The 21,132-nt window shown below is 46.4% G+C and overlaps 1 long non-coding RNA gene across 1 annotated transcript in view; it reads left to right on the top strand.

Annotated features, from left to right (window-relative positions):
* The first annotated feature begins 619 nt into the window (after window positions 1-619).
* Window positions 620-21,132, top strand: part of LOC147108109 (uncharacterized) — a 51,582-nt gene continuing 31,069 nt past the window's right edge. Inside the window, exons 1-2 of the long non-coding RNA XR_015080522.1 lie at window positions 620-878; window positions 17,420-17,514. This is a non-coding gene — a long non-coding RNA (uncharacterized LOC147108109). The remainder of the gene's footprint in view (window positions 879-17,419; window positions 17,515-21,132) is intronic.

The following is a 21,132-nucleotide window of genomic DNA, read 5'->3' as shown; positions in this document are numbered from 1 at the left end:
CAGTCGTCATCCAGCCAGCTGACACTGAGCGATCGTATCACGTCCGCACCCCAGAAGGACAGGTGTACCGCCGCAATCGCAGGCACCTCCTGAACACCAAGGAACAACACCGTCATTCCGACAAGAGGATCAGTTCAACAGAGTGTGATGAACAGAGCAATACACAAAACACATCATACTTACCTGAACCTAAACCTGAACCTGAATTGTTGACCGATTCAGGAGCATGCTCAGTTCCATACCACACAAGGTCGGGACGAGAGGTCAAGCCTAGAGTTATCCTTGACTTGTGAACTGTCAAAGGGTGTAGGCGGATCGCTGCCCTAAAAAAAAACTGTACATCATTATTGAATCATTGAGATGTTTTCAGTGCTAGTTAAATGCTAAGTTTACTTATATGTTTATGCTACCGAGAACATTATGTAGAAGAAAGGTTTAAAAGTAATGCATAACATTTTTCTTTTAAAAGAAAGGGGATGTAACATTTGCATATTGAATTATCATTGGCCCGCAGGCATCTGTAAGGAATACCTATTATATTCACATGTGATCACATGCTGAGTTGTCATTGGCCTGCAGGCATCTGTAAGGACTACTATTGTTTTGAAGACCCAGGCTAGGGGTCCTAATGCCATCTTTTCCCCATGGAGTTGTATGAGTAAGTTCACAGACCTATTGCTTAAATAAAGAGTTAAACTGTAATATTCCGTTGTCCTGCAATTTATTATTTTTGTACAAAGTGTGCAAAACAAGACCGTTATCATGCTGTAATGCCTGCTGCGGCTGTGGAGTGTTGCATTGTTTACAATGAGCCACTGTGATTGGACGCCGTCGTGTGACAGGAAGAAGGCATTGAGTCTCAGGAAGAACATCCTCAGGTATGTCAATCCACTTGATGAGAAGAACTTTATTGTTGAAATATAACATAGTCACTACACTTTTTTGTATATTATATTGAAACCATTTGCCAAATGACTAAAATAATATTCAAAATACTGCGGATGCTGGAGACCTGAAATTAAAACAGAGAATGCTGGAAATACTCAGCCAGTCAGGCAGCATCTGTGGAGAGTGAAACAGAGTTAACGTTTCAGGTCGATGAGCTTTCGTCAGAACTGGAAAAAGTTAAAGATCTAACAAGCTTTAAGAAAGTGCAGAGGCAGGGAAAGGGGGGAGGGGGGGAAAGAACAAAAGGGAAGGTCTGTGATAGGGTGGAAGGGAGGAGAGATTAAATGACAAAAGGTATGATTGTGCAAGGCAAAAGGAGATGGTAATGGGACAAGTAAAGAAACAAAAGATGGGTTTGGAAGAGGTATAAATGGGAATAGCAGAATCATCAACTGCAGCCAATATTTGATTACATCTGTGTAAAGTACCTCAGTCAGACTGGACACTGAACTTTCAAACATGATTTGAACTTTCAAACATGATTTAGGAAAAAATGGGTTAAAATTCCTCTAGTAACAGACTGATTAATTAGGGTAGGGTAGCAGAGTGTTATGGTGCTCAACTACTAACCCAGAGGTTGTGAGTTTATATCCCACCATGGCAAGTTGTAAAATTGAATTAAATAAATCTGGTAATTGCTGGACTAGCATTGGAATAAATGCGATGAAAGCTGCTGGATTGTTGCAAATACTTGGGGTAGGTGATTGGTTAATTAAAATACTGAGTTCCAGCAAAATACAAATAAAATAGTACTAACTATATAACTAGCAATGAAGCATTAAATTGTTCCCTTATACTAGACCTTGGTCATTTACGGTGGCTAGTGACCATTCTATAACTAGGCATAGACACACATTATTCTGTGAAAGGCATGCACATATCACATCACATGATAGTTCCCTTAGCAATCTGAAGAAATGAATGTAAGGAATGTAGTGAAGCTGGGATTTCTTACTGGTTTTGTTATCTTGGCATTGTTGAATGTACATGCATATTACTGGTTTGCAAGCTTTAGTTTTTCTATTGGCTTAGAACATGTTGAGCTCGGTTTCGGATTTAGCAGCAGATGTGGCCAGTGCTAAAAACATTGCTGAATTCCTGTCTCAGTTTCGATCTCCAGCGAGTAGGTGAACATTGGGACATTGCACACTAATCTGGAGGGATAATCAGACCCACTCAGTATGAAGAAGATCTGTTGGTGGCGCTTTAATGTAGAGCATTAACATTCCAATAAAAATTTAACGCAGAGATAAATGGTTGTCTTTAGTGAACTAAAAACAACAATTTAGCCAATTATTGGGGGTGTATCCAATAGTGCCTTATCCAATCCTCAAGATGTCCTAAAACGCTTCACCACCAATGCATTAATTTTGAGGTACCGTCACTGTTCTGTAGGCAAATGAGACAGCCAATCTGTGCACAGCAATGAGATGAATAACTAGTAATAGCCTAGAAATTGGATCATGCAGCATCTGTTTTTCGGGCAAAATAATGGGTACTGAAGGATCCAATATGGCATGTGGTGTGCACACATTAAATCTGTGCCGGGAGAATGCCGCATGTCATATTGATTAAGGCGCTCCGTAGTCGTCCAGGGAACCCATTTGAATTTAGCGTTGGGCCCACTGCCTGTGCAAGTGGAGGGCCTAACACCTGTTTCGTGCCTCTTTGGGAAATTGGATCACGACTGACCACAGAATGCGCCGTGCATGCTGCGGTCAGTTTTCTCAGACTTAAAGGAGACAAACCAGTGGTCCTTGATGGTTTTTACTTAGCTGAATATGGAGCTAGGAGTGCTCCTCTTGGCTCCACATTGAAAATGCGTGCCGCTGCTGGCCACGGCTAACCCCGCCCCCAACCTCCTCTTCCCCCCCCCAGACTTACCGAAGACCCTCTTTGTGACCTTTCCACTCCCCCCAGTATGCTGGTCACGTTCTGATGACACGAGGACCAATCTCGAATGGACCATTTCCGCATCAGTTTCGGCACGGCAGTGGCTGCTGCCGCTGGGTTCACAACCAAATTTGGGCCAAAGCAATTTCTAGGCCAATCTGGTTATGGAGCCAGATAACAACAAGTGAATAAATGATCAAGTGGTCTATTTTTTGGTGGTGTTGGTTGAGAGATAAATGTTGGCCAGGACACCAGGAGAAACCTCCTTTTCTTCAAGTAGTGCTAAGAGATCTTATACATCTGTTAGATATGGTCTCAATTTAATGTCTCATCCAAAAGATAGCACTTCTGACAAAGCAGCACTTCACTGAAGTCTCAGTCTAGATTATATGCTCAGGTTCTGGAGTGGGGCTTTAATCAGCAACCTTCTAACTCAGAGGCAAGACCATTGCTGAATGATCCAAGTTGGCTCTTTAATAAGTCATTTAGGATCTTTTAAAAGCCTTATAATCCCAACGTTACAAGCTACAGTTGGACTAACATTAATCACTATCACCAAGGTTGTTACAGTGTTACAGATTATTCCAAATATTTTGTGTATTCATTGCAGTCACCAATGTGCTGCCTAAAAAAGGATAGGACGAAAAGTAAGGACATACAAGTCGAAGGCAATATTAGTGTGAAAATTTGTACAGGCCAAAAAAGTCTTGGCTTTAGCAGGGTAGTAGTCTTAACAAGGCTGTGTGAAATGCTAGTTCCAGGCATGGAAGGATCCTCAGTGATTCCAACTGGTCTCCTGGTGGCTTTTAAAGTCACAGCAATCGTTAATCTTTAATTTTCTGGCTACATGGTCTTTCCAGCATCAGGAAGAAATCACAATTGAATTAGTCAAGGCACAAAGCCCGTCCAGAATTCAATATGTGATTAATGCATTACTTCAGAAGGCTGGCGGGTACATTTATTTTTATGAAGGTATCTGGCTGCACAACAAAGTTGCTGTGCTATTGATGGCATTACCAGAGTGCTGGGTAAGGTAGCCTGTCTACTATGTGTGGAGCTGTAAGTGCCACAATTCAATCTGCTGGCATGTGTCAATTTTAATGTTTTCTATTTCCTCAACGTGAAACGTTGGTAATGCTTCTAACTGTCAAATACCCCAAATCAACTTTATTCCTTTATCCAGGGTGTACAGCATCAAGTGAAGTAAATCTGGCCATGTTGGGGCCATCTCTCTGTCCTGTGTAGCATCAGGTGATTGCGGAGAAGGTTGGTGGTGTTGTTGGTGCTGCTGGTGTGCCTGCTGCTGCTGGTGTTGGGGCTAATCGTGGTCGGATTCTGAAGACCATGGTGAGACAGTATAAAGGGCACCCATGTTGATGGAACAGATGGCAGGTGAAGTAGAGATGACAGAAGCATTTTGTCAATCGTGAGAGAGTTGTTCCAATGCGATGATACTGGATCGAGAGTGGAAAGTGGAAAGCCTGCAGAATCTATGCTGGAAATGGACTGAGAAACAGCTTGTGGCTGAGGAAAGTGATAATCTGTCAGGTGGGAGCTTTTACTGTACATTTGAAGCTGTCAAGTAATCAGCTGGAGCAATGGCCGCTGAACTCCCACCTCAGCTTGACAGCTGTAGTCCCCAAACAGCGTGGTTCCCGTGGCCAAATAGTTAAAGTGAAAAGGTATGTTAAAAAAGCTGGTTAATGATCTGTCAGCTAGATGTTAAGTTTAATTGGGTCGCCCGCCGCTGCCTGTCGGGTCTGCTCAGCGCTAACAGACCAGCGGGGTCCCGACCCACTGTCAAAAAAAATCAGATTTCCCACTCGATCCGCCACCAATCCTGCCCGCTGACCCCCCAGAATTTCTGGCCCATAAGTTCCGCCTCATACGCCATGTGACACTAATTGTCTCAGTTATTACATATTATTGCCACCAATATAATTGTAGTGGAAAAAAACAAGTTGACATCTACTGATCATTTTACAAACACTTGTTTCTATTCCACATGGCCCTCCAGATCTTTCCACTTACTCATTTACCGCTCAATGAACTAAATACACAATATTAGACGTAATGTCAAAATTTCAATGTAAGCATGACTCATTGTATACATTTGTGCATTTAATCCCCAGAGGGTTCCTTGCATTTGTTTGCACTGAGTGCTTAACACGTTCTTACTATGACCCTTTGGGTTCCCCTGTGGTAGGCGTTTCATTAAAGGAAAGAGTCAAATCCAAATGACGATTTACAATTTGAGGCATGGGGCTGGTGAAATGATCAGCGACACTTTCTGCCTTTGATGAATCAAGGCAGGGAATATCTTCAAGTATTTCTCTGCAGGCCTTAATGTCACCACTATGTGACACATAGCAAGTTTTTTTTTTCCAGAGATTATTCAGCTTCCCCCCAGGCCTCCTGCTCATATATGTTTGAACAGGTTTTGGGGATTCATTTGGTTCCAAAACCTCAGCCTCCTGATCATAGTCTTTTCCAGAACACCTCATATTCAGAAAATTTAGACTTTCTTTTAGATGATGATGTCATTTCCCAATCTGCTATATTGACAGTTATTGCCATGTGATGGCTGATAGGGCAGGGATCTAATTTTAGCTATGTCAAGTTACTTGACTCTGATTATTACTGCAACCTGATAGCTGAATGTCCTAACTTATTGCCAGTGGTAAGATGAAGTGAGTCGGAATATACAGTGTTACCCGTTGGCAGCAAGTGTGTGAGTTACCATCAGAAAACAGTCCCAAATGCTGTTAGTCCCAACGGCCCATGAAGTTTTATACCATTTTCCACTCATTTTTGCAGTTGAAATCCATTGTTGAACATCATCTCCTCACTTCCTCTGTGAGCTTAACAGCTAGAGAAAATTAAATAACCAACAAATGTTCACTTGGTAACCACAATACCCGCCAATGTATAGTAGACCAACCTATCCAGACAAAAGTTTTACAGGTAGCCATTATATTTGAGACATCTTGCTTCAAAGCAGCCAAAAAAGGCAGTCTTTTTAATGTTTAATCTGACCTGGAGCCAGTAATTTACAAGCACCTTCCAATCTGCAAATTTCCTTCACCAAACAACTGAGCCTTATTGATGTTAGGTTGGGTATTCTTATAGCAATTAGACTAGTGGTCTTAAAGGGACAAGCCACTTTAAATGCATCTCCATCTTAAATTGGCCTAGAAATTCAGTTGTTTGCACCAGCCGCTAGCGCCTTAGGAGGAGGAGAAGTGGGGTGCTAAGCGGCTAGCGCCCGGGTGCAGCGTGATCTGCGCCTGTCGCGAACTTCAGTTAAGATTTAGCGGCGGCGCAAAACCTTTGCGCGCGCTCAGCTGCGCGCGCAGATCCTGACGTCATTTCATGGTGCAACGCCCTTTGTGCGCCCCAAACCGGAAATTCAGTGGCGCCGGCCTATTGTGCGCCTGGCGCCCCTAGCGACTGGTAGAGGGGAACGGTTCCCAGTCGGTGCGGGGGGCGCTAATTAAAGGACACTCCTCCTGCAGTATAAATGGCAGCCATTTTGCACCACTCCTTCTTTGGAGAGAGACAAAGGTAGAGAGCTTTCTGGTTTGGCTCAACACTCGCACAGGTACTTGTGGCTTCAGGCCACAGTTTTGCACTTGTCTTTAACTTCAGAGTCATAGCATTGATTGGAAACATATAATGGGGGCTGCAATGGGTGGAAACATTGGGCTTCTCCATTGCATTCAAAGGGCTCAGAGACGCCGTGAGAGAGTGCCAGTCATGGCCAGATGGAGAAGGGGCAACAGGCGTCGGCAAAGGAGGCCTTACCCCCCCAGGGTATACCGCCAGCAGTTCTCATATCTGAACATGTCTGAGGAGCAGTGTGTTCGGAGGCTGCGATTCAGAAGGGCGGTGGTCACTGAGATCTGCCACCTGCTTTGCGGAGATCTGCAGCCACAGCTGAGGAGCAGGACGTCTCTGTCGGTGGCAGTGAAGGTGACGGTGGCTCTCAACTTCTATGCCACTGGCTCCTTCCAATCCGCTACTGGGGACATTTCCAACATCTCCCAGTTTGCAGTACATTGCTGCATCCGCCAGGTGACCAATGCCCTTTTCAGAAGGAGACGTCAGTTCATCTCCTTCCCCATGACCGTTGACAAGCAGCAACAGCGTGCAATGGGCTTTGCAGCATTAGCGGGCTTCCCCATGGTGCAGGGCGCCATTGACTGCACGCATGTGGCTTTGCGGGCACCTCTAGAGAATGCCGAGGATTACTGCAACCGGAAGGGCTACCATTCGCTCAACGTGCAGTTGGTGTGTGACCACAGGCAGCTCATCCTAGCTGTCAATGCCCGCTTTCCAGGCAGCAGCCACGATGTCTTGATCCTGCGCCAGACTTCTGTGGCAGACATGTTCGAGGCCCAGCCTCACCCACGAGGATGGCTTCTCGGGGACAAAGGCTATCCTTTGTGCACCTGGCTGATGACCCTGCTCCGTGCGCCCAGCACCCCTGCTGAAGAGCGATACAATGACAGCCATCAAGCAACCAGGAACATCATTGAGCAAACAATCGGCGTGCTGAAGCAACGGTTCCGCTGTCTGGATCGTTCCGGGGGAGCCCTACAGTACTCGCCTGAGCGAGTCTCCCATTTCGTTGTTGTGTGCTGCATGCTGCACAACCTGGCTATCCGCAGGACTCAGCCACTGCCAGCAGACATTGGAGGACCACCAGAGGAGGAGGAGGAGGAGGACCAGCACAGGAGGGAGGCAGAAAGTGCAAGGGCCGCCCGTCGGCGGCTTATTGCAAGTCGGTTCTAGGCCCCCTCTCAGGGAATGGCTTGTGCCAATGGCAGAAGATGAATGTAGCTGCTGCACAAGCCCTCAGCCGAGCAGGGCAACCAGGACTTCCAAAAGAAAGCGTGGCCAGTGCAATTTAAGAAAATGTTTTACTATGATACCTCTGTGCCCTTCCCACAGGACAAACTAATGGAGAGAAACTCCCCCCAAAAACACAAATACACCAGTCTCGGCCTTTACAAGTAAAACAAATATACCAGTCTCAGCCTTTCAATATGAAACAAATACACCAGTCTCGGCCTTTAAATATGAAACAAATACACCAGTCTCGGCCTTTAAATATGAAACAAATACACCAGTCTCGGCTTTTATAAGTAAAACAAAACATTTGGCCATACCTTCTACTTTTTCCCCTGCGAGGATGATCCGTTTCGCTTCCGTGACTGGCCCCTACCCGCCCTGCAGCAGCTCCTCAATGGGACCCCAGTGGCTGCAGCAAGGCTGGGGGAAGGCTGCTGAGGGTCAGATGGTGAGACGGCAGATGCCCTTGGGGGTCGGCCTGGACCAGCTCTGGGCCTGGAGGGGCCGGCTGCTGACTGCTCCAACTCTGCTTGGGCGGCAGCAGTCTGTCCAACAGCTGGTGGCAGCTGCAATGGAGGAGTGACAGTGTTGGCTGCAGGAATGCTGCCAACCTGACAGATCACAGGCACTCCCTGGTCGGCTGATACATTGGCACGCGCACGGGCCAGCACTGCAGCATGCGCAGCAATCTGCTGAGGCACAGACTGCTGGGCTGCTGCGGCACAGCGAGTGCCCCGGCGATGCCTGGCCGATCCAGCGAGTGTGGCAGTAGTTAGTGCCCGTGTGGCCCTGGTCTGTGTCTGCATGACAGCAGCCAGTGAATGCACGGCACGACTGAACACTTGGCTAGAAGCCGCCTGTGAAGCAGCGAAGTCCTGCTGACTCCTAGCCTGTGCTGCCGCGATGTCCTGCAGACTCCTGGCCTGTGCTGCACTGAATTGTTGCAGACTCCTGGCCTGTGCTGCACTGAATTGTTGCAGACTCCTGGCCTGTGCTGCCCCGAATTCCTGCACACTCCTTGCCAGTGACTCTATGGAGTCAGGCATCCTTGCCACTGCAGCCATGAGCTCAGTGTGCCTGCGCTCAGCCTGGGCGCCCATTTCCGCTAGGAGCCGCACCTCCTCTGCGCGCACCGTAGCAGGACTGGAGGCCGCACTCACCCTCCGGGGAGAAGGCCGCCGAGCTTCCCCACCCCTTCCGCGTTGCTGCAGCCCGCTGGTCCCCGGAGCTTCACTATCCTCCAACCCTTCCCCCCTGCTCCCCTCCAGGGAAGACGTGTCACCATCATGGCCATGGGCTGCCTCGGCTGAGGGTGTCCCTGATGAGCTGGCTTCCTCTTCCTCCTCCTCTATGTCTGACTCGGATACAGTGCCAGCTTGAGGGGCTGCCTCCTCACCTGGCGAGTCACCATCTGAAAGCAGGGAGGCACAAGAGTTGCTTTAGAGTGAGGACAGGGCGGCAGCGAGGGAGGCATGAGTGCTGCTGTGCACTGCATTGGTTTGATAGTGGCAAAGGGTGCTGGTGTGAGGCGCAAGTGGAAAGGGAGAGGTCAAAAAGGTGATGACCTTACCATTGGTGCCCAGAACAGGGTCAGCATCTCCAGTGGCGACAGGGCCACTCAGCCAGCCTGCCATGATCCGCTCCACTCGCTGCTCGAGGTCGCTCAGCTGTTTCAGGTCAGGACGGCCTCCCCCGGTCTGTCGCTGCTGTCTTCTGTTATGTGCCAGCTTGGCCTGCAAGAGAAAGGACCGTTTCTAAGTACAGTGTCAAGCTCTGATCTTGCCCGCACTGCCTCCCATGGTCGAAAAGCCCTGACAGTGTCTAAAGTCCTGATTGCGCAAGTGCTTTTCATGACAGTCCCATAGCTGCTGGATGAGGGCTGGCCATTAGGGCTTTCAGACCTGTTTGGCCATAAAGTGAGGTGCACATGCAGGGATGAGGCGGATACTGGAAAGGGTACTCACCCTGACAACCCGAGTGAGGTCGTTGAATTTTTTCCGGCACTGCGTTGGTGTCCTGCCAACCACGCTGTTGGACGTGACCCGGTTTGCCACATCCCTCCATGCTTTCCGATATTCGGCGGGCAGCGGCCTCCTGCCACCCTCAGGGAAGAGGATTTGGTGCCTGCAGTCCACTGCGCCAACCAGCAGCCTCGGGTCACCCTCGCCGAAGCGCTGCGCTCTCTCCCTGGCCTTCTCCATTCTCCTGGGCGTGGAGCTGTTCCAGAAGCAGTGTTCAGGCCTTGCCTTAGGGCAGCATTGTGCAGGGCGTGGCAGCCAAGCAATTCCACCCTCCCCCTTTAAGTGCTGACCGGCGCCTGACTGCCCTCAATGAGCAACTCGCCGCACCTGCGCTGCGCCTGCCTTCGGTGTTTGCGCCCCGGATCGCTGGCTTAGCGCCTAATGATAGTCGTGCATCGCCTGCTTTAGCGCAGCAGCAACCTCTTGGGGCGATGCAACTGAATATCGGCGAAGGTGGCGCTAAGTTGCGCCGGGCGCAAAAGTTAGCGAACGCCATGCTGTAGCGCCCCAAACGTGACTATACTGAATTTCTAGGCCAATATATTGTGCTTTACATGGTATAACACTTCGGTCTTTATATAAAATATCAAATCATCCCACCTGCTGTGAGCAATGTTATAGGAGGTCTGCTAGCATTAATTAATGATAACCAATCCCGTAATGGCAACCATGCCAACCATGACAGAATCAATGGGGTTGATTTTAATCCAAAGCGGGTTTCATTTTGGGCAGGAGCGGGGACGAGTGCAAATTCACTCGCTGGCCTCATTTTCACACCCGTGGTATTTTAACTCCCGGGCCTGATTTAAAGGGCGCCGGTCCACATCCCTCCCAGAACGGGCATGAAGAGGGTGCAGACCGGCTAAGAGCAGGCAAAGATCAAGTGGTCAAGGACCGCTCGGCAGCTTCCACTGCAGCTTTCCCCACTCAGGCCCTGGTTAAAATCGCACAGAGATCTTACTGGCGTAACAGGACCCCGATTCGCATAAACTTATAAGGCTCCCACCTGCTTTAGGCGGGTGCCTCACCTACTTGCAAAGCTCCAGAGGTTAAAATCAGAAATGGTCGTTATCTTAGCGACTATGTAATCTGTTTGTTTTTAATTGCCCACCTGCCCGGTTTACACCAGTTAGGAAGGGTTAAAATTAACCCCATGGGTTTTTTTTTTGCTTTGAAAAATGCTACAATTGCATGACTATTGTATCATTGTAATTCAGAGGAATAAAATCAGAAAATGCTGGAAATGCACACAGCATGTCAATATCTGAAAGAGAAAGATAGATTAATGATTTGTGTCTAAACTAATACTTGATAAAGGCTTTATATTGTGCATCATTTCATAAGATTCTGCCAGTTGAATGGTTATATTTAATATTTGGTAGCTTGGTACTGCAAAATATCAGGAGCTGGAGAAATGCCGAGTCATAGAGGACTTCTGAGATTAATGTACTGTATTTTTCAAGCAAGCTAAATGAACATACAAAATTACTTCATTCTCAAAAGAGTAAGGGGGAAAATTCAGTTGCTTCGTGCCTCCCGCTAACGGCGCGCCAAGCAACTAGCGCCCGGGTGCGGCGCCGCTAACGCCTCCCGCGAAATTCAGCGGGAGGTTAGCGGTGGCGCTAACTGTTAGCGCCCTGTGATGCTGCGCCACTGGTGATGACATCATCAGTGTGCACAGCACCCCGCTCGTGCCCCGGCCGCGATCTTCGGTAGCGCCCCCTGACTTACCGCCGGACGCTATGTCCAACGGGGTCAGGGGGGCCTACCTGTGGCTGGGGTGGCGCTATTTAAAGGCGAGGTGCCAGACAGCCATTTTTGTTGCTGGCCACCTGCCAGCACCTGCCTCCGCTCCTGTCCCCGGCCTCCTTACACGCCCCCCCCTCGGAGTGCTGGCTGTGCTCCATGAGCCCGGCACTTCTCTTGAGCGCTGGGCTCTTTTGCCAGCATTCTGATCCCCGGGGACCCAGCTGGGCCCCGAGTCACGCTGCGCAACGCCCCTCCCCTTTAAGAAGGGGAGGAAGGCATGCAATACCGCGGCACGTGGCACCACGATATTCCCTCGCAGTGCCCCAAGAGGGAGGCGGGGCGCTTCCAGTAGCGCCCCGCTTCCCTCTTGGGGCACTACCACTCAATTTCGGTCGCGGGGGTGCTAATTTTTCCGGGGCACTAAAAGTAGCACCCCAAAGGGGGCGCGACACAATTTTTCGCCCTAAGGAACCAGCTTTCTGCAACAATCATTTTTATCACCATCAAAACTGCAACCCTTTAACAAAGTAGTAGTGCTCCTGTTAATCAAACCTGGAAGAGAAGTTAGCAGAATTAACCCTTTTATTTACTAATACAATTGTGGTAGAACTCAAGTCAGTGAAATTTGATACAACCAGGATGGGGCATAATAACCTGTAGCTGATAGTTGAAATTGCTTTTGGAATAAGGTCATTTTTTTTCCCAGTAATATATGGTCTTACTGCAATGCAACTTTCCAGCACTTTCTTTCTTGGGACTTACTGACACCCCTCCACAAGAAAATTGGCAGCAGGCACATGGGAACACCGCCACCTCCAAGTTCCCCTCCAAGTCACACACTATCCTGACTTAGAAGTATATTGGCCGTTCCTTCATTGTCGCAGGGTCAAAATTCTGGAACTCCCTACCCAACAGCACTGTGGAAGTACCTTCACCACACGGACTGCAGTGGTTCAAGAAGACAGCTCACCACCACCTTCTCAAGGGCAATTAGGGATGGGCAATAAATGCTGGCCTTGCCAGCGACGCCCACATCCCATGAACTAATAAAAAAAAGCTATATGTTTTACGGTAGGTAAAATTGTTAAAATATCAGCAATGGCCCCTATAATTTTTTTTGGCGCCGCGTGGCCCCTTTAAGGGGCTGTGCAGGCCATTCAAAATACGCCGCATGCATGGTTTTTGCATTGAAAAGCCGGCAATCTGTCTGCGCGGGATCCCTGGATGCGCTGCTATAAGGGAACATTGAATATCAGTGAAATTCTCAGAACCAGAAAACATTTCTTGACGTAACAATATCTTTGAAACAAAAGTGTAATTTTATCTGAACAAAATATTAATATTGTAACAGTGCATGAACTTTTAAAGAGTTAAATAGAAATTAATGTTGGTCATTGTATGAATGCTCAACCTTGTATGCACCAAATTCCTCTTTGCCTATTTTAACAGAGGCGCCGACTCATTTACCCTCATATCTTCTGGTGCTCCATCACATTGAACAGAGAATCTTAATACCTTCTTGATCAGAAATCAGATTTTTAAAGGACAATTTGCTCTCAAAAGCCCCTATGTTGCACTCAAGTGCAATTCTGTAGCATCCTTCACGCAACCGTGCAACATTTAAAAGCTTGCTTTGTGCCCTGTGTTACGGGCAATTGAAAAACTATCTTCAAAAGGACCGAAATAGTTGCACAGAGAAAATAAGTTGTGATCAAAGATTCACCACAGAGATCTCAAGATTTTCAAGCCCCATTATCTGCAGCGCTCATCAAAATATAGATACAATAAAAGACAAAAGCCTGACCAACCTAGAATGCTTTGTCAAAGTAGCTAAGATATTAAAATCCTTCTTGTGTAGGAGTGCATCGCTTGTTTTTACATTTTTGTAGTACTTAACATGACCAATCAACTGCTGTGTGGTCTTTGATGTATAAATTGTCCCATATAAGTCAGGGCTATCTTACAAACTTTAATTCAAGGAGTGAAAACGATCAGCAGATAACATCAACACTTCAGCAGATGGGCAAGGTTTTTGAGATTTATTTTTGTAGGCTAGACTTTGGAAAAAAAATACTGACTGATGTAGGATTTTGAAGTTAATGCTGGGCACTTATGGTCTAAACAGCAGTGGTATAATGTGCACAGTACAACACCTCACCTGTACCAATTTGTCACCCTTTGGACTCCTGTAATTAAAATACTTTCCTTTTATAAATTCTTGGGACCTTTGAAAGAGGAAAGTCGACAAATCTTGTTAATGGGAGAGGTCCAATAATTCTCACTGCCCCTAATCGTCACATGGATCAATTTCAACGGGCTATGTTTGAAAGTTTGTTCTAAAGTGCACCTTCTGAAAATGAGGGATTCTGTGGGATTTGACAAGTTGAGCGCCCGCGGACACCCTAGGATCTAGTGGGTTAACTGGTCTAGCTCTCTGCCTAATGGAGACCTTGCACGCTCTGTGGAAATAAGTGAGAGCATCCATTTTCCTGTGCCACTGCTTTGCTGCTTGCATTTTTAATTCATGTCAGAAGCACATTTGACACTTCTGTTTTTTATTATACGAAGAGTAATGTTTGCAAACAATCCCCACCAGTGGGTTTTAATTATTTCCAGTGCACTATTTTGAGTGCACTGGTCAATGCATTCATTTGAATTTCTGGTCTGCACCATTCTAACTACTTGGTGTCTTCAAGGTAAGAGACTAATTGATTTCCCAGTTACTGATAATTTGTACTTTTGCTCCTTTCTAACTCTAGATTATTTCAGTTCTCATACCTTTGGTTACTCTCATGGACAAGTCCCAGCTCCCCATACCTTCCAGAGTGCCTCTCCTAGCCTTGGTATCCAGGGAAGGTATCTGGAACATGCCCAGGATCACTAAACACAAAAACCCAGTCTGTTAATCACTTTCAGCTACTGGACTTAGCGTGTGACCCACAACATCTCTCACCTTCGAGGTGTGAATAGAGCATCACGCCTCAGAACCTGGTTTAAATTTAAATCCACTGAGCAAATTAAACAAAAGACAAACAAGTAAACACATCACGGCCCAATGATCCAGCTCTATATTCACAGGAGAAAGCCTGTTATCTAACTCCTCGAGTGGATGGAACAAAGAAAGATCCCAAATGTAAGGGCCCCTTGAATCCATTGTAAATACCTTCCAAATCACGAAGGCTAATGGACTGTTGGCCTTTATTTCCAGGGGGTTGGAATACAGAAGCAACGCTCCAGTTGTACAGAGCTTTGGTCAGACCCCATCTGGAGAACTGGGCGCCAAACCTCAGGAAAGATATGTTGGCCTTGGAAAAGGTACAGCACAGATTGAGCGGAGTGATACTGGCTAAGGGAGAGAAAGCAGAGAGTGGTGGTGAACAGTGTGTGGAAGAATGAGAGGCAACATGTGTCAAGGGGTATGGGGAGAGAGCGGGAATATGGTATTGAGATAGAGGATCAGCCATGGTCATACTGAATGGCGAAGCAGGCTTGAAGGGCCGAATGGCCTACTCCTGCTCCAATTTTTCTATGTTCATTTTCTATGTTTAATGCTGTGATCCACCTGTTTAGTTAAATGGGTTACCAACCTCATTGAAACAGCAGAGACAGCATCTTAAAATGAACATATTAAGCAGTGGACTGAAAACAGAACATGCAAGGAATTAAACCGCTAGATATCTAGACAAAATCTTTGGTAACTAAAGAAAAAAAGAAAGTCTTGCATTTCTATAACGCCTTTCATGACCACTGGACGTCTCAAAACGCTTTACAGCGAATTAAGTACATTTTTTTTGAAGTGGAATCACTGTTGTAATGTGGGAAACGCGGCAGCCAATTTGCACACAGCCAGGTCCCATAAACAGCAATGTGATAATGACCAGATAATCTGTTTTTGTTATGTTGGTTGAGGGATAAATATTGGCCAGGACACCAGGGATAACTCCCCCCTGCTCTTCTTCAAAATAGCGCCATGGGATCTTTTACATCCACCTGAGAGAGCAGACGGGGCCTCGGTTTAATGTCTCATCCGAAAGACGGCACCTCCGACAGTGCAGCACTCCCTCAGCACTGCATAGGAGTGTCAGCCTAGCTTTATGTGCTCAAGTCCCTGGAGTGGGACTGCAAACCCACAACCCTCTGACTCGGAGGTAAGTGTGCTGTCCACTGAGCCACAGCTAACACTAAAACATAGTCCTATTTGGAGAAAGCTTTCTATCTATCTAATCTTGCAGTTAAAGGTAAACAATCAAACAAGTGTGGTTTTAATTATATTTGTATTACAATTGTAAAATTTATTTGCTGTATTTTAAATTTAATTTACCCTAATTTCTTATGCGTGTTTCTTTTTATTTTAAAAATGTCTGTCAATTTAATTTCATTTTATCATGTCTTTTATTTTTGTGATCATGGAGTGCAGTGATGGGAATGGAGCATGCTTCCAATTTTGCATTCAATGGTAATCAAGTAGGATTTGAATTGGTAAAGTGCCTTTCACTTCCTCGGGATGTCCCAAGGCGCTTCACAGCCAATGAATTATTTTTTTGAAGTGTAGTCACTGTTCATATAAAAGCAAATGCAGCAGCCAAATTATACACAGCAAGTCTCCGAAGCAGCAATGAGATAAACAATCGGTTAATCTGATTTGGTGATGTTGGTTGAGGGATGAATGTTGGCCACAACATCGGGAGAATTCCCTCTTTTTTTCAAAAAAGTAGCATGGGATCTATTGCATGCACCTAAATAAGTAGACGGGGCCTCAGCTTAATGTCCCATCCAAAAGATAGCCACTCTGGCAATGCAGCACTTCCTCAGTACTGCACTGATTATACATTTTGGTTCTGTAGTGGGGCTTGCAGCCACAACCTTCTAACTCAGGTGAGAGCGCTACGACTGAGCCAAGCTGACACTTGCCAAGTGCTCCCAGGACTAACATAGCATAGGTTAAGTGCATAATATGTGTTAACTCCCAAACTAAATGGAGGATTAAACACTGCGCCCGTGTAACATTTATATTTTACACAACAGACAATTAGCTCTGCATTGTTTGGAAGGCATACATGATATTTAACAGATCATTTGAGTATATTGTTCTGATCACTATGCATCGTGAAACATAGAAACATAGAAGATAGGAGCAGGAGTAGGCTATTCGGCCCTTCGAGCCTGCTCCGCCATTCAATGAGATCATGGCTGATCATCCAAACCCTAACACCCGGTCCCTACACCGACAGCCATCCCACCCAAGCCCTATCCCCGTAACCTCACGTATTTAATCCCCCCTTACACTAAGGGTCAATTTTTAAATTTTTTTTTTTATCATGGCCAATCAACCTAACCCGCACATCTTTGGACTGTGGGAGGAAACCAGAGCACCCGGAGGAAACCCACGCAAACACGGGGAGAATGTGCAAACTCCACACAGACAGTCACCCGAGGCCGGATTTGAACCCGGGTCCCTGGCGCTGTGAGGCAACAGTGCTAACCACCATGCCACCGTAAATTGGGGTTACAATTTCTCTAGAAATACCGACCACAGCAAACCTTTACGAAACATATTGATGATGTCACTACACATTACGGCATTGCAATTCACCCACTACTGCACTGATTTATTCCCCCTATATATTCTGTTTTTCTTGAGTGTTAAAAACAGGCATTTATATTTCATCCACGCTTATATAGGAGCCTTAATCATCTGCTCTGGTTGGGGTTCCCTAAACATGAAAGGTGACAAGACTGTTGACAAAGCAGTGCCACTACCCCATTTCTCTCCCCCCACCCACCCTCCCCATCAAAAAAAATGTTGTATTAATAAGTATGAGATAAGAAATCCACCTGTAAAAATAAAATTTCTTTGTAACCTCAAGCTGTGCTAAAGATGCCTGCCTGCAGGGATCAATATCAGTAATGCACTGCGCGTATTGTTATCACTGACCTCTGCTCTTTGCTCCTAGCTTCCTGCCTTGTCACAGACTCCAGGAACCAAGGGACAAAGAACATTCAGTGGTGTCTCCACACGAGCCGTGCATTACTGATATTGATTCTTGAGGTAAATTTTAAATATAACAAACAGACTGAGATTGGAAAGACCTATTTTTTATAGTTACGCATTGATTAATGTAATTACGGAGCAATACAGCTTTCAAATTGCAAGTCAATTTTGATTGTAGTATCTTCAGTTATCTTTCAAATGGGCGTTGCTATTTTTGGAGATATATAAATTGTGGAACGCCATCTCCCGGGGATGGTTTAGTTAGTAAGCTCACTCCCTAATCTGCAACAAAGCCACACAGCACAGGAAGGTATCGGGTGTGATCTCCAGTCTGTGTTGAGCTAACCGATCTCCACTTGGGCAGCAGTTGCAGCATTACAATTGGAGTCAAAGCCCCTGAGCAAGACAGGGGGAAATGATCAGTCAGGGTTCTTGTTCCTGAGCAGGAGGGAGAATTTCTTCTTTCAATGAAAGGTGGGAGAATGTCAAATTTTCTGCCATTAACGACTCTTAACGAAATTGCTTTCTAAGAAATCATCCATTTTAAAGCTGCATGCTCCCACAATATCAGTAGCAAGTTGTCAAATACGGGGACAAACAGGCATTATTTTTAAATTTAAAAAAAAGTTTAGGATCGCTGTCTAGTGACTTCACCTGGAAATTGCCCCTTGCGTGTATGTCAGGTGGGGATAGGATTGGGCTCTGCAGTCGAACATTTTGTTGACACTTGGGCCTTGAAATTTGATGGCGCCGCGCCCGTTTTGCAGGCGCAAAATGGTCACCTAAACACCCAATTTGGCGGGCGTTCATTACATTCCGGAAGTGTGCCCTCCGCCACATTGGAACGAGCTGCTTCGTGTGAGTCCAGGGCACACGCCAGAACTATTTAAATTGCTGATGTAAACATTTAAATAAGGGATCCACGTTTGTTGTAGGACCCTTTTGTAATATTGGGTTGCCCCAGTGCCTGACCCGCCACGTGATAAATTCTCCCAGCAATTCGTGGTGTGAATAGGCAGCAAGGAAACTTTAGCAGCGCTATTTAATTGAAACATACAAAATTCTTACAGGGCTTGACAGGGTAGGTGCTGTGAGGCTAGTTCCCCTGGCTGGGGAGTCTAGAACCAGGGGTCACAGTCTCAGAATAAGGGGTCGGCCATTTAGGACTGAGATGAAGAGAAATTTCTTCACTCAGAGGGTGGTGAATCTTTGGAATTCTCTAACCCAGAAGGCTGTGGAGGCTCAGCTGTTGAGTATATTCAAGACAGAGATCGATAGATTTTTGGATATTAAGGAAATGAAGGGATATGGGGATAATGCAGGAAAGTGGAGATGAGGTAGAAGATCAGCCATGATCTTATTGAATGGCAGTACATGCTCGAGGGGTCAAATGGCCTTTTTTTTAAATTTGTCTATGGGATGTGGGTGTCGCTGGCAAGGCCAGCATTTATTGTCCATCCCTAATTGCCCTTGAGAAGGTGGTGGTGAGCTGCCTTCTTGAACCGCTGCAGTCCGTGTGGTGAAGGTGCTCCCACAGTGCTCTTAGGGAGGTAGTTCCAGGATTTTGACCCAGCGACAATGAAGGAACGGCGATATACTTCCAAGTCAGGATGGTGTGTGACTTGGAGGGTAACTTGGAGGTGGTGGTGTTCCCATGCGCCTGCTGCCCTTGTCCTTCTAGGTTGAAGAGGTCGCGGATTTGGGAGGTGTTGCCGAAGAAGCCTTGGTGAGTTGCTGCAGTGCATCTTGTAGATGGTACACACTGCAGCCACGGTACGCCGGTGGTGGAGGGAGTGAATGTTTAAGGTGGTGGATGGGGTGCCAATCAAGCGGGCTGCTTTGTCCTGGATGGTGTCGAGCTTCTTGTGTTATTGAAGCTGCACTCATCCAGCAAATGTAATACCCCTATTTAAGAAAGGAGGGAGACAGAAAGCAGGAAACTATAGACCAGTTAGCCTAACATCTGTCGTTGGGAAAATGCTGGAGTCCTTCATTAAGGAAGCAGTAGCAGGGCATTTGGAAAATCATAATGCAGTCAAGCAGAGTCAGCATGGTTTTATGAAAGGGAAATCATGTTTAACAGATTTGCTGGAGTTCTTTGAGGATGTAATGAGCAGGGTGGACAAGGGTGAGCCAGTGGCTGTGGTGTATTTGGATTTCCAGAAGGCATTCGATAAAGTGCCACATAAAAGGTTACTGCATAAGATAAGAGCTCACGGAATTGGGGGTAATATATTAGCATGGATAGGGAATTGGCTAACTAATAGAAAGCAGAGAGTCGGGATAAATGGATCGTTTTCCAGTTGGCAAAAGGTAACTAGTGGGGTGCCACAGGGATCAGTGCTGGGGCCTCAACTATTTACAATCTACATTAATGACTTGGATGAAGGGACCGAGTGTAATGTAGCCAAGTTTGCAGATGATACAAAGATGGGTGGGAAAGCAAGTTGTGCAGAGGACACAAAGAACCTGCAATGGGATATAGACAGGCTAAGTGAGTGGGCAAACATTTGGCAAACATTTGGCAGATGGAATATAATGTGGGAAAGTGCGAGGTTATACACTTTGGCAGGAAAGATAAAAAAGCAAATTATTATTTAAATGGAGAGAGATTACAGTTCAGAGGGACCTGGGGGTCCTTGTGCATGAAACACAAAAAGTTAGCATGCAGGTACAGCAAGTAATTAAAAAGGCAAATGGAATGTTGGCCTTTATTTCAAGGGGGTTGGAGTATAAAAGCAGGGAAGTCCTGCTACAACTGTACAGGGTACTGGTGAGACCACACCTGGAGTACTGCGTACAGTTTTGGTCTCCTTATTTAAGGAAGGATATACTTGCATTGGAGGTAGTTCAGAGACGATTCACTAGGTTAATTCCAGAGATGAAGGGGTTGACTTATGAAGAAAGGTTGAGCAGGCTGGGCCTATACTCATTGGAATTTAGAAGAATGAGAGGTGATCTTATTGAAACATATAAGATGCTGAGGGGGCTCGACAAGGTAGATGCAGAGAGGATGTTTCCCCTCGTGGGGAAATCTAGAGTGCGGGGGCACAATTTTAGATTAAAGGGTCGCCCTTTTAGAACTGAGATGAGGAGGAATTTCTTCTCTCGGAGGGTTGTAAATCTGTGGAATTCTCTGCCCCAGAGAGCTGTGGAGGCTGGGTCATTAAATACATTTAAGGTGGAGATAGACAAATTTTTGCAAGATAAGGGAGTGAAGGGTTATGGGGAGCGGGTGGGGAAGTGGCTTTGAGCCCAAGATCACCCATGATCTTATTGATTGGCGGAGCAGGCTCGAGGGGCCATGTGGCCTATTCCTGCTCCTTTTTCTTATGTTCTTATGTAAGTGGAGGGCATCTCATCACACTCCTTACTTGTGCCTTGCAGATGGTGGAAAGGCTTTGGGGAGTCAGGAGGTGAGACACTCGCCACAGAATACCCAGCCTCTACCTGCTCCTATTTCTTCTGTTACTATGTTAAAGGGCCCTTCGAATACATACTGGTTAGCTGCTGGTTTGTCATTTGAGACTGTTGGTGACATCTGGGCAGTTTTTGGCCTGTTATCTGATTGAGAAAACTTAATACTGACTGATCATAGAATCATAGAAACTTACAGCACAGAAGGAGGCCATTTGGCCCATCGTGCCTGTCCCGGTTCATTAAAAGATCAGCCAT

The sequence above is a fragment of the Somniosus microcephalus genome, chromosome 13 (assembly GCF_052327205.1).
Source record: "Somniosus microcephalus isolate GS21.2 chromosome 13, FLI_Smic_1.0, whole genome shotgun sequence".
NCBI lineage: Eukaryota > Metazoa > Chordata > Chondrichthyes > Squaliformes > Somniosidae > Somniosus > Somniosus microcephalus.
The sequence above is the reverse complement of the archived record's forward strand: the minus strand, read 5'-3'. Positions and strand labels throughout refer to the sequence as shown.